The sequence below is a fragment of the Corylus avellana genome, chromosome 6, assembly GCF_965113065.1.
Source record: "Corylus avellana chromosome 6, dhCorAvel1.hap1.2, whole genome shotgun sequence".
Taxonomy (NCBI): domain Eukaryota; kingdom Viridiplantae; phylum Streptophyta; class Magnoliopsida; order Fagales; family Betulaceae; genus Corylus; species Corylus avellana.
Window position 1 is genome coordinate 22,385,710 of NC_142495.1, and position 12,459 is coordinate 22,398,168.

The 12,459-nt window shown below is 40.0% G+C and overlaps 1 pseudogene; it reads left to right on the forward strand.

The window, feature by feature from the left end:
• Window positions 1–4,300: 4,300 nt before the first annotated feature.
• Window positions 4,301–5,295, forward strand: LOC132187737 (triphosphate tunnel metalloenzyme 3 pseudogene; annotated as a pseudogene).
• The last annotated feature ends 7,164 nt before the right edge of the window (window positions 5,296–12,459 follow it).

Genomic DNA, 12,459 nt, shown 5'->3' on the forward strand with positions numbered 1-12,459 from the left:
AATTACAATTCCGAGGAAAAAATTCCGAGAACCAACTACTCTGTGAGCACCAAGTCCTAAAGCTTCAAGGAACCAAAATGGCAACAAGTCTCTAGGTTTATTAACGCTCAAATCGTTATGACTACCTCTGTTAATCATGTTTTACTGAGTTACTTCCATTGCTCGAATACATGCACTTGTTTGGTTTCTTTCTCATTTTGTGTTGAAAAAAAATTCTCCGAGGAAGAAAAATTCCGAGTGTCCGAGAATTAAATTCTGAGAAAAATTTTATGAGGAAGAAAAATTCCGAGAGTCTAAGAATTAAATTCCAAGACAAACTCCAAGAAATATTTTCCGAGGAAGAAAATTTCCGAAAATCCGAGTCATATTTAAGGAGCAAAAAATCTAAGGAGCAAATCCGAGGAAAGCAAAAAATCTGAGGAAAGGTCATCCCGAAAAAATCCGAGGAACAAATTTTCCAAGGAGAAATATTTCGAGGATCATTCCACCTCCCAAGGGCCGAGGATCACTCCACCTCCTGTGGCCCGAGCATCACTCTGCCTCTCGAGGGTCAAGCATCACTCTTCCTCTCGAGGGCCGAGCCTCGCCCCGTCAGATAAGTCCCTGTGAACTTATTTTATTGAGTTATGAAATATGTGATTTTTTTAGCCAACTATGAAAAAACATATTCACCTTTTGCATAGGTTTCACGTGAATATATATATATATATATATATATATATATATATATATATATATATATATATATAAGCCTAGCTCTTTATTCCTAATTCGGCTTTTTGCAAGCTTTGTTTAAAAACAAAAGCTCATTGCCCTCATCAAGTTGCTTCCCATGGGATTCATAAGAAGAAGATACCATTTGTATATAAAACCAAAAATGATATTTCTTTTTTTGTCAATTGTCACGAATGAGTATATGCATATATATGGTTATTAAATTCTCTTGTCCTTTACTAGAATCAAAGCACAATTTACAATTCTGAATACATATGCTCATGGCTCTTGATGAAAAGACAATAATGTAAGAATATCTCTGTTGAAGATATGCTTTAAATGGATCAAAACAAACCAATGGCAACTCAAAAATGATTGGGTATCGAGTTTGTCTTCTTATAATAGGCATGCTCCTCTCATGAGACTAGCATTGTCATCTCGATGGGTGACAATTCACACCATCATGAGAGACCTACCATTTGCGTTGTACAGATTCATAGTTTTGTACTACACATTTAATTAATGCCCATTTATTTAATACAATTCTACATCCTTAGTTCTGATTTCCTAAGATTATGATTGCTTGGGCTTGATAATAGTCAATTGTGTTTCATACACCGTAAAAAGGCATGTTGTTACTCGATTTTAGTGCAACACGCTCTATGTTTCTTCTTTCAACTTTTTGTAGTAATCATGAATAACAGAGAGGAAAAAGAGCACAATGTGGTTTAGAGTAAAAAAGCACTTCGTGTCACCACGGGGAGCATCACTTCGCCTCAACATGGCCGAGTCTTGCTCCGCCTCTACATGGCCGAGCATCGCTCCACGTTTACATGGCCAAGTCTCGCTCTGCCTCTACATGGTTGAGTCCCACTTCGCCTCTACATGATTGAGTCTCACTCTGCCTCTACATGGCCGAGCATTGCTCCGCCTTTTCATGGCCGAGTCTCACTCCGCCTCTACATGGCCAAGTCCCCTTCCGCCTCTACATGGCCGAGCATCGCTCCGCCTTTACATGGCCAAGTCTCGCTCCACCTCTACATGGCCAAGTCTCGCTCTGCCTCTACATGGCCGAGCCTCCCTTTGCTTTAACATGGCCGAGCCTCACTCCGCCTCAGCATGGCCGAGCCTCACTCCGCTTCAGCACGACGAGTCTTGCTCTGCCTCACCATGGCTGAGGCTCGAGTGTCACACCGCCTTACCATGGCCGAGGCCCGAGTCTCACTCTGCCTCATATGGCCGAGTCTCGCTCCGCCTCTACATGGCCGAGTCCCGATCTGCCTCTACATGGCTGAGTCTCCCTCCACCTCTACATGACCGAGGCCCGAGTCTCACTCCACCTCATACGGCCGAGTCTCGCTCTGCCTCTCTACATTGCCGAGGTTCGAGTCTCACTCTGCCTCATACGGCTGAGTCTCGTTTTGCCTCTGTATGGCCGAGCCTCACTCCGCCTCAGCATAGCGAGCATTGCTCTGCCTCAGCACGGCGAGTCTCACTACGCCTCACAATAGCCGAGGCCCGAGTCTCACTCCGCTTTACCATGGCCAAGGCCCGAGTCTCACTCTGCCTCATACGGCCGAGTCTCGTTCCGCCTCTACATGGTTGAGTCCCACTCCGCCTCTACATGGCCAGTCTCACTCCGACTCTACATGCCCGAGCCTCTCTCCACCTCACACGGCCGAGTCTCATTCCACCTATACATGACGAGTCTCACTCCGCCTCAACATGGCCAAGGCCCGAGTCTCACTCTGTCTCATATGGCCGAGTCTCGCTGCGCCTCTACATGGCCGAGTCCTGCTCCGCCTCTACATGGACAAACTTTGCCCCACTGAGTCCATGATCAGCTCGCCCTCGCACACTATCGTTGGACCTCACCAAAAGCTCACATGATCTCGAGATTTCCTAGGAATCCAAACAAAATGATCCTGAGAGTCGCATATCCAAGAATGGGGGGTATCTAGTTTGAAGATCATCAATAGATATTTGAAGAAACGACTTGGTGAGCGCAAGGGAAGCAGTCATCTTAGCCAGGATTGGATCGAGAAGCTTCCACGTAAAGACCTTTTGGCACAAGTGCAACGATGAAGGCCTCAAACTACACCTTCACTTGCTAAAGGAGAAGCAGGACAAATCCCAAGTAACCATGGCAGCACACTGGGAGATAGCGGCTCGGCACTTCAGTCAGAAGATCTCGTCGCTTTGGAGAAAAGCCAAAGAGCTTTCCCGAGATCAAACTTAGGAAATATAACTAAGGCACTCTTCCAAATTTAACCCGTCAAGAACGTAGAGCCTCTAAAGTAGGATTGTTCTAAAAAGGTTAAACTATTTTTGAACATAAAGCCTCTGAAGTAGGATTGTTCCAAAAATCAGTCTCAGAATATACAGCCGAAGACGCTTTCCCGAGTCTTAAATTCATTCTCGGGATATACAGTCGAAGAAGCTTTCCCGAGTCTAGAGGAGACACAACCGAAGACGCTTTCTCAAACTCAGCACAGCTGTGCCTTTTGGAAAGAAAAACCTAAGAGTTTTTCTGAGACTAAACTCGGTGAGACATAACTATGGTATTCTTCCAAATTTAGCCTGTCAAGAATGTAAATCCTTTAAAGAAGGTGTATTCGAAAAAGGTTAAACAGTCTCAGAAAAAATAACTTGTCAAGAACGTAAATCCTTTAAAGAAGGTATGTTCGAAAAATGTTAAACATTTCCTGAGGCCTAGCACTTAGCCAAAAGCACTCTACTGAGCAATCACAAGTAATTCATAAATTATTGTCAAGATTGCTAGGAGTGATGCATAAATAATATCATTGCAAGCAAATGAAATGACTAATAGTTTGATCAACCAAAAAGTCCTATTATTTAAGGATTCCAAGAATATAATTACAAAACAGAAGGGCCAGCTTCGGGAGCTCCAAGGCTTCGGTCGCAAATATGCATAAGATTCTTGATGTCTGACCAGCTGGACAAGCCAGCCATGGGAATGGGGTAACTGGGGATAAAATCCACTATAGGTCCCACTATCTCTCAACAACCCTCAATTATCTCATAAGATCTTACATTATCTCAACTACCTCACATTATCTCTCCACTATTTCAAATGATCATTCAATGATCTAAATGGAGAAGATTGAGGAAGCAGTTACACAGATAAAGCCCTATAAAAGGGAACACCGGGCATATCAATCATTTTTTTTTCAATACATTGCTAGCTACGGCTACATTTAGACCCTATATACGACTACTAACTTAAGCATCGATAGCCCAGTAGACCCCTTTGACGCTCTTATTATTTTGTAGGAGCCCGAAGGTCGATGATTAGAGACGCCTCGAAGAACACGAAGACCACACCAATTGGAGACTATTAGACCAAAAAAATGCATCAACACTTTTATTTATTTTATTTTTTTTATTTTTTTTAAATTATAGATATATTTTGTCTTATTAAAAAAATTTAAGGTCATTTAAGAAGTATATGCGTAGTTTTTTCATATTAAAATGACAAAAATATTAATTAAAATAACATATCTGAAATGCATAAACAAAATGAAGTTCAAATAAAACGCACGCTTCGTCCAATATCTTATCTCTATCAAGCGCTTGGCCTTCCCGAACCCATTTTTGTCCATCTTCTGTATCCCCCATTCTCCCTCCCTTTGGTTGCTTAGCACACGCAGGAAAACAACACAAAACGAGCATTTTATCTCCTTTCCCATATTTACTCAGCAACCAAACAACACCCCCTCCTCAGTCCTCCCCCCACCCCAACACCAACACCAACACAAACACCAACACCATGGAAGTGGAGGTCAAGCTCCGGCTCCCAGACTCCGGCTCCTACCAAAAGCTCTCCTCCCTCCTCTCCCCCTTCCACACCAAAACCCTAATCCAAGAAAACGTCTTCTTCGACGGCTCCAATTCCGAGCTCTCCTCCAACCTCGCCGTCCTCCGCCTCCGCTTCTCCAACCTCACCAACAACAGCACTAACAATCCCCACTCTGTCCTCTCTCTCAAGGCCAAACCCGTAATTTCCGACGGCATCAGCCGCGTAGAAGAGGTCGAAGAGCCCCTGGACTCCACCCTCGCCCGCGCTTGCATCGCCGAGCCCTGGCGCCTCTTGTCGGTGGACTCGTCGTCAATAATCCGGAGAGTGAAGGAAGAATTCGGGGTCGCAGGGCTCGTGTGCTTGGGCGGCTTCAGGAATGTGAGGGCGGTGTATGAATGGCAAGGATTGAAGCTCGAGATCGACGAGACGGGCTACGATTTCGGGACGTGCTACGAGGTTGAGTGCGAGAGCGCCGATCCGGAGAGGGTTAAGCTGTTGATTGAGAGGTTTTTGGAGGAGAATGGGATCGGGTTTTCGTATTCCGAGATGTCAAAATTCGCGATTTTTCGGTCCGGGAAGTTGCCGTCGTAACCTCCGTTAAAATTTCGGTTGCCATATTTTGATGGGAACTAGTAAAAAAGGAAAACAAATCTTCCCTACTTCCTATATCTGTTTCTTTTAGATGTGAGGTCATACTTTGGTGTATCTTTTAATGGTTGTTTCACCTTATATTATTCAGCACTATCTTTTTTTTCTTCTTTCTTTTTTGAGAAATTATATATAAAACCCGTAGGTTAACGCGGTTTTTTAAAAAACTTTCTAGGTATGTTTTTTTAGAAATTTAGTCCATGAGTAACTCGAAACTACTAGAAAACTCTCTACCGTCAATTTTTGTTAACTACCGTTAGTCCACTCAAAACTTTTCATTTTATTCGATTAAAATATTCATTTTTTATTAATTTAATTAAAAAAAATTAAATCTTAAAAAAAAAAAAAATTGAAGGTGCCACCCTTGGCCACCCCCCAACCCCTATGGGGTGGCCCTACGGCCACCCCAAGGGTGGGCAAACCACCTCCAGGTGGTTTGGGGTGGCCTGTGGGCCACCCCATTGGGGGTTTGGGGTGGCCCGTAGGCCACCCCTCTACCCATGGGGTGGCTCACGGCCACCCCATTGGGGGTTTGGGGTGGCTGATGTGCAAATTTAATTGTACTCGCAAGCGCATGAGTCATGTGCAGTACATCGTGTACAAGTGCGAGGTCAATCCACAGGGAATTGTGTCGTGAAAACTAATTCTTATCTAAACTAATCCTATTTTAACCTAGTTCCAAATGATTTTGATTTTTAAAATAAACAAACATAAACTAAATAAAATAAAAATAATCAAAAGATAAACGACTAAGGTTTTAGAATTCACCTCACCAAATCAAAGCATACATTCTCATATTTTCATTCATGCATCCGACAGACAATTAAACCCTATATATGTTCTATTGTTTTTTATAAACCAATTGAATCATTCGATGAATCCATCTGTATTATAAATCACAACGAATATCCAATTGAGATCAAATCATCCATTGTATCCGTAAATCACAATGGATATAAGCCACAATCAAATCATTCGATGTATCCATTAGATGAAACACAACGAATATCCAACGTTTTGACGATTTATAAACAACAATCAATCACAATTTTGTCACAAAATTGAATTGAAACGAACATACATTACATTAAATGACGGATTTGTACGAACAAAACATAAAAATATAAAACTAATCAATGGCAAGGCTTCATCTTCAACCTTAGTTGAAGATTTAGCCTCTCATGACAAAAGAAATCATAAAGAAACTAAATTACTTCATTAAAATTAAAAACTTACAAAAGAATTCGAGTTCCAAGCTACAAAAACCTAGAAAACACGAAAAGCGACCAAGATCGGTGCCCCCGACGCATCTCCGTCTGGTTTACAATGAAAAAGAATCATATTTATAAGCTAATTTTAGGGTTTTAGTGCTGCCAGGTCAGCCGAGTGCGCTCGATCGCACTCGTGCAACATGTCTCCTATGGGCTGGATGTGAGTGCGCTCGAGTGCACTTCCAGTCAGAATTTGCCTACTCTTGTGAAATATGAATTTGTAGATCTTCAAGTTAGCTTTCCAATGACACCAAGATCACTTCAATCCGAGCTATACAACTCAAGATATAGCCTTTTTAGTGAGACTCGTCGGGTAAAAATCATCGCTCAATCCCAATTTGCTGCCAATGCTCCATGAAGTGTCTTAAGCTGCAAATATCACCTTAAAGCCGCATTTTTCTATTAACAACCTGCAAATCACTAAAACACTAAAACTAACCAAAAACATCAGAAATTAACACAGCTAAGAGCTTAACAAACATAAGTTAAGGGGCCCAAATATACAATATTTGGCACTCATCAGTGGCCCGCAGGCCACCCTTCCACCCATGGGTGGAAAGGGGTGGCCGCGAGCCACCCCAAGCCACCAAGGGGTGGCTCGAAGCCACCCAAGGGGTGGCTCGAGCCACCCCATGGGTGGTTTGGGGTGGCCGCAAGCCACCCCAGGGGTGGGCGGTGCCACCCCTGGCCAGCTTTCAATTTTTTTTAATTAAATTAATAAAAAATAAATATTTTAATTAGATAAAACGGGGAGTTTTGAGTGGACTAACGGCAGTTAACAAAAATTGACGGTAGCGAGTTTCTAGTAGTTTCGAGTTACCCAGGGACTAAATTTTCAAAAAAAAAATACTTATGGAGTTTTTTAAAAAAGCGCGTTGACCTAAGGATTTTATATACGATTTCCCTTCTTTTTTTCCTTTTGCAGTAAGTTATTTATTTATTTTGAAAAATGATGCGGAACCCATTTGCCCGACAAGATGGGGTGGAATGGAATTATGAAAAATAGAATTTAAGGGAAACTTCACAAAAGACCTATGAATTACTGGGCGTTTTGATAAAATCTTCCAAATTTTAAAAACTCTCAATTTCATCTTTCAAATTGTCAATTTGATGCAATTTACCCCCTCCGTCAATTTTGGCAGTTAAAACCCTTAAAAAGACAAAATTACCTTTCAATTTTCTTTTTTAAAAAAAAATGGTTACAAGGTGGTCCAACCGTGGGTCAATATACACTTTTTTTATAATAATTTTTTTTTTTTTAAAAAAAAAATTAATTTGAAATTAAGGATAAATTTGAAATTTTATAAAAAAGTTAGGGGTATAATAGTCATTATATCACTTTTAACGTTTAAAAACTAACGAATGGGTTTAAATTGATTGCAGTTGAAAGTTGAAGGGTTCAAATTAAGAGTTTTGAACTTTAGGGGGTCTTCTCAAAATGCGCGGTAGTTCAGGAATCGAAAATGAAGTTTCCACTAGAATTTTATCATCTATAAGTGCTTTGTATATTTTCTTTTTTTGTTGATACAGTGACCACATACGTTGAGTTCATGATGTTAGAGTCATGCAAGCGAACTAAAGATCAAAATGGCATGTTGGTGGTGAGTGTAGAACCACCTACAATGCCCAAGTTAGTGAGAGAATATGAGTAATACTACATGCTCATATGTCATCTCACTCTTATATAATTTGGTTGATGTTGTAGTACCCATAAGATTTCAGATCAATCTTTATTAAGAAAAAAATGAAAAATTTAAAGGCGGATGAGCATTGAAACATTAGTCCAATTATATATTTTTTTTGATAAGTAACATTAGTCCAATTATATAAAAAGGATGAAAGTTGAGTATTTAGTATTACTAAAAAATATGAGCAAAACAATCGATTTTCTCACATTGTGTAGATGCTATACATGCCCTTGATTGGTAGGTATGCCAAGTACAACAAGTGCCTTGTGACATGGGATCGCTTGTTAAATGTGGTGATTTAATTTCTCATGGTCATGGAGCCTTTAATTTCTTATGGTCATGGAGCTGTCAACCTTTATCCTTGTTGGACAAGTCTCGAAGAACAAATTATCTAAGACTAGCAACTCTCAATTTTAAATGAACTAGATAATATCCAATTAATTATAGTGGAGGAGTATTTTTGTCTTTTTACTTTTTGAGGGGACAAAAATACACATTCACTATAACTAACTGAATATTATCCAGTTCATTTGAAATGAAGAGGATCCTAATTCCTTTCCTTAGGGGGGAGAACAGCCAATTCCTTTCTTCCTTGATTAGTGGGTTATTAATTGGGTCGATCTGTGGATATGGTTTACTTATATAACCTATTCTATAGAGAGTTCGTTTGGATGTACTAATTTTTTTTATTCTTTTCTATTATTTTTAAAATTGTGAATACCATGGAAAAAAAAAATTGAAATTATGTTTGGATGATTTAAAGAATTTAAAATAAAATTGTGAAAAATAAATATAAAAATGAAAAACAATGATTATCACAAAAACAAAAAATATAAAAAATTGGTGTGGTTTTTAAACCCCCCTAGGGGTGGCTAGGTCAACCCCAAGTGTTTAGGGGTGGATCAGCCACCCCCAAAACTAGAAAATTGCTTGGGGGTGGTCGAGCCACCCTTGAGGGGGTGGATCAGCCACCCATAGGCGCTATTTGAGAGCGGCTCGACCACCCCTAGACACCTGGGAGTGGTCCAGCCACCATCCTGGGAGTTGTCCTACCACCACCTCTAACTCTATATATTTTAAAATTTTTTACTAATATCAATGTCTGATTAGATCTTTGCATTGATTTGGACATTGAGACTATCAAGGGGATTACTCGATGGATAATGACAACTAGGGGTGTCAAAAATTACCGAGGAACTAGGGATTCCGGTTTCAGTTTGGAAAAACCAAAAACCATGTATATATATATATACTTTAGGCAATTAAATTAATATATATAAGAACCAGTTACCAGACCGAGTACAAACCAGACCAACCGAGGTCCTGGTTTCCGGTTCCAATTTCCCAAAACCAAGAACCGGGTATCCTGGTTCCAGTCCCCGATTTTGGCCAAAAACCAGGAAACGGACCAGGTTGACACACCTGGTGACAACCAAGATGAGTAAAACGTACATGGATACTTGTTATTTACATTTCTATATAACATGATTATTTTATGTATCAAATGTGCATTTTACAACTCACATGAAATTCATTTTAAAATAATTTGAACTCTATTTTTTGTGTGGAAATGATTGATGAATAAAAATATAATGGATAGGAGATCCAGGGGTTTGAAGCTTTTGCAACTCTCAAGACGCTCTCTACTAGGGTTTCATCTCTAGCAGAGAGCGTCGTCGGAGGGGGAGAACCCTTGTTCTCCCCCTCCCCCCTCCTCCCCTTCATCCTCTTCTCCCCCCACCCTAGAGCTAACTTATTTACTTGATGTCCATTGCTCTTTGGGCGTTTTCTTCCTCTCCCTCCCTCTCCGCTTCTTTTCTGATTTTAGGGTTTTTTGAAGGCTGATCTTCCGCCCTTCTCCATCCACCATGCCTGTTGTTGGGTCAGGTTTGGCTCTGGTTTGTGTCTTGCCCGATCGACCACCTGTTGCCTAGTCCACCTCGACGCGTGCTCCACCACCTTGCTACCCGGATCCGCCAATGCCCATCACACCTTTTGCACTGGATCCGTCTCTCCGGATGCGGTTTGATTTCGGTTCCTTCCAGCTGTTTTGTTGATTTCGTTTCTAGTTAATTTATTTCCTTTCCTTTATGTCTGTCTTTTGCAGTGCATTTTGGTGTGTTGTTTTTGTTGCCTAGCCTATTTCTCACACTTTGTGGGTGATGCTCTTGGAGGATTTACTCAAACTCTCCCCCAGTTTGTTTTGTGTGCGACGCCAATCTCCTCCACACCCGCTTTGCCGCTCACCGTCCGTTGTCGGGTCTTTCCTCGTGTCCCCCAACGTCAGTTTCCGGCCAGCACGTGATCGGCTTCCTTCTCGCTGCCATTTCCCGCTTAATGTGATTTTCCAATTTTTTTCCTGTTGTGTTGGTTTCTATTTGTTGTTTATCCGATTTTTTCTATTTTGTTTGTATTTCTGTTTTAGTCCCTTTAATTCCCTGTACGCTTTTATTTCCTTTTTTTTTTTTTTTTTTCTTGTAATAAGGCTTTGTCCCTTCTCGATCTGCACCTGTGATGCCCTCTAGGTTATTTGCTATGGTCTAGACCTTTGAGTTGTGGATGTGAACGTCATCCTGGCTTTCAGGTCGAGGAGGAAGAGTTTCCGTTGTGGGTTTTTCTACCCTCAGTTCCGAGGAATAAGCACTACCCATGCATTAGTTTGACACAGATCTTTTTTTAATATGTAAATTAGTCATGGGTTAGTGGATTGGTTTTGGGTTTGGAATGAAATACGTCATCTGTGACGCTTGTGACCTCGTAGCTTTGGCTATGGTTGCTTGTAAGAGCTTTATGCTCATGATTTCTATGAATGAGACTAATATGGATTCCCTTTCATATATATATATATAATGAAAATGATGCATTTATAAATGCATACATATAAAAGACTGTGAATTAATTTACATCGTACAACATGGTACACCGATACATGCAGACCGTCGCGAGCTTACAATTATACAAGTTAACCTTATAATCCAAGGGTTTTACTTTTATTGTTTGGCCTTAGATCCAATGGTTATTTTGTGATTGACGCAAGCCATGTTCGATTGATTGTCAACATTACGAACGTCATTAGTAGTGTGGGCCACTCGAGGTCGGACTCGATCGGGCGGGGTTCCCACCCGCTGTGGAATGTTCGATTTGAGCCATAACTACTGTCTGAAAAGACGAGTCCGTCACCACAGCCCCGCCAAAGTGCAAGTTGGTAAAGCTCCTTCTTAGTAGCATATGGTTCGCGGACTACTACCGGAAGCGAGTCTGAACCCGTGACCATTAGGAAGAAAGGAGGGAGGGAATTGAACCTTATCCCCTGCTACTTTACCAACTCAACTACCACCTTGGTGGTCTATGACATGTTTACTTATTATATCATGCACTATATTTATAATGTATACCATGACATTCTTTTATTTGACGAAAGACTTCATTTATATTACTTCTTGTGATTTACATCCTTTTGCTAAAAAACTAAGTTCATTGCATGATAACATATACACCATGTGTATTATTACTCTCTAAGTCGTAGACTTATAGTTGTATTTTTTTCACCTATAAAATAATGGTCGGGTTAACGCTTGAGGACTCATCACAGGATTTTAGAGGTCATTCATGCAGTTTAAAGTGAGCTAAAGTGGTATATCAAACTACCAAAGTCTGATAAAAATGCAACTTTTTTTTATTTATTATATTCTTATAATACCCTTATTCTTTAAAAACTGAAATAAAAATTTAATAAAATAAAAAGCTAACAATTTAATTTTTTTTTTTAAATCAGAAAATTAATTTTTTAGTTTTTTTGGTTTAATATATTTATATTTTTTTTATTAAGAGTGACATGTGTCACCATTTTATTGGCGTTGATGTGACATCTATCAGAATTCGTCAACTGTTTTGATGAAATTTGACTCTAGGAACTATCTTTTTTTTTTGCTCATCTTAGGGACCTCTAAGTTCACTTTTATACACCATTGAGTGATTTTTAATTTAGGCAAACCACATGGTATGATTTTGCATTTATTTGTATTTTTTATACTGTATGAGCGATTTGTAATTTAGGTCAATTACAGTGACTAATTTTTTATTTGTCCCAAAACAAAAAAAAAAAACTTTTTTTTTTTTTGTGTGTGTTTAAGACTGTTTAATTTAGTTTTTAAGATAATAAGGGTATTACAGGAATATAATAAAAAACGTTGAATTTTTGGCACACTTTGGTAATTTAACGTACTACTTTTTTTTTACATGTCTGCACAAGAGGAGGGAGAAGGGGATCGAATTAGTGACCTTCGCTTCATGAAGCGCGGTCTTTAGCCGATTAAGT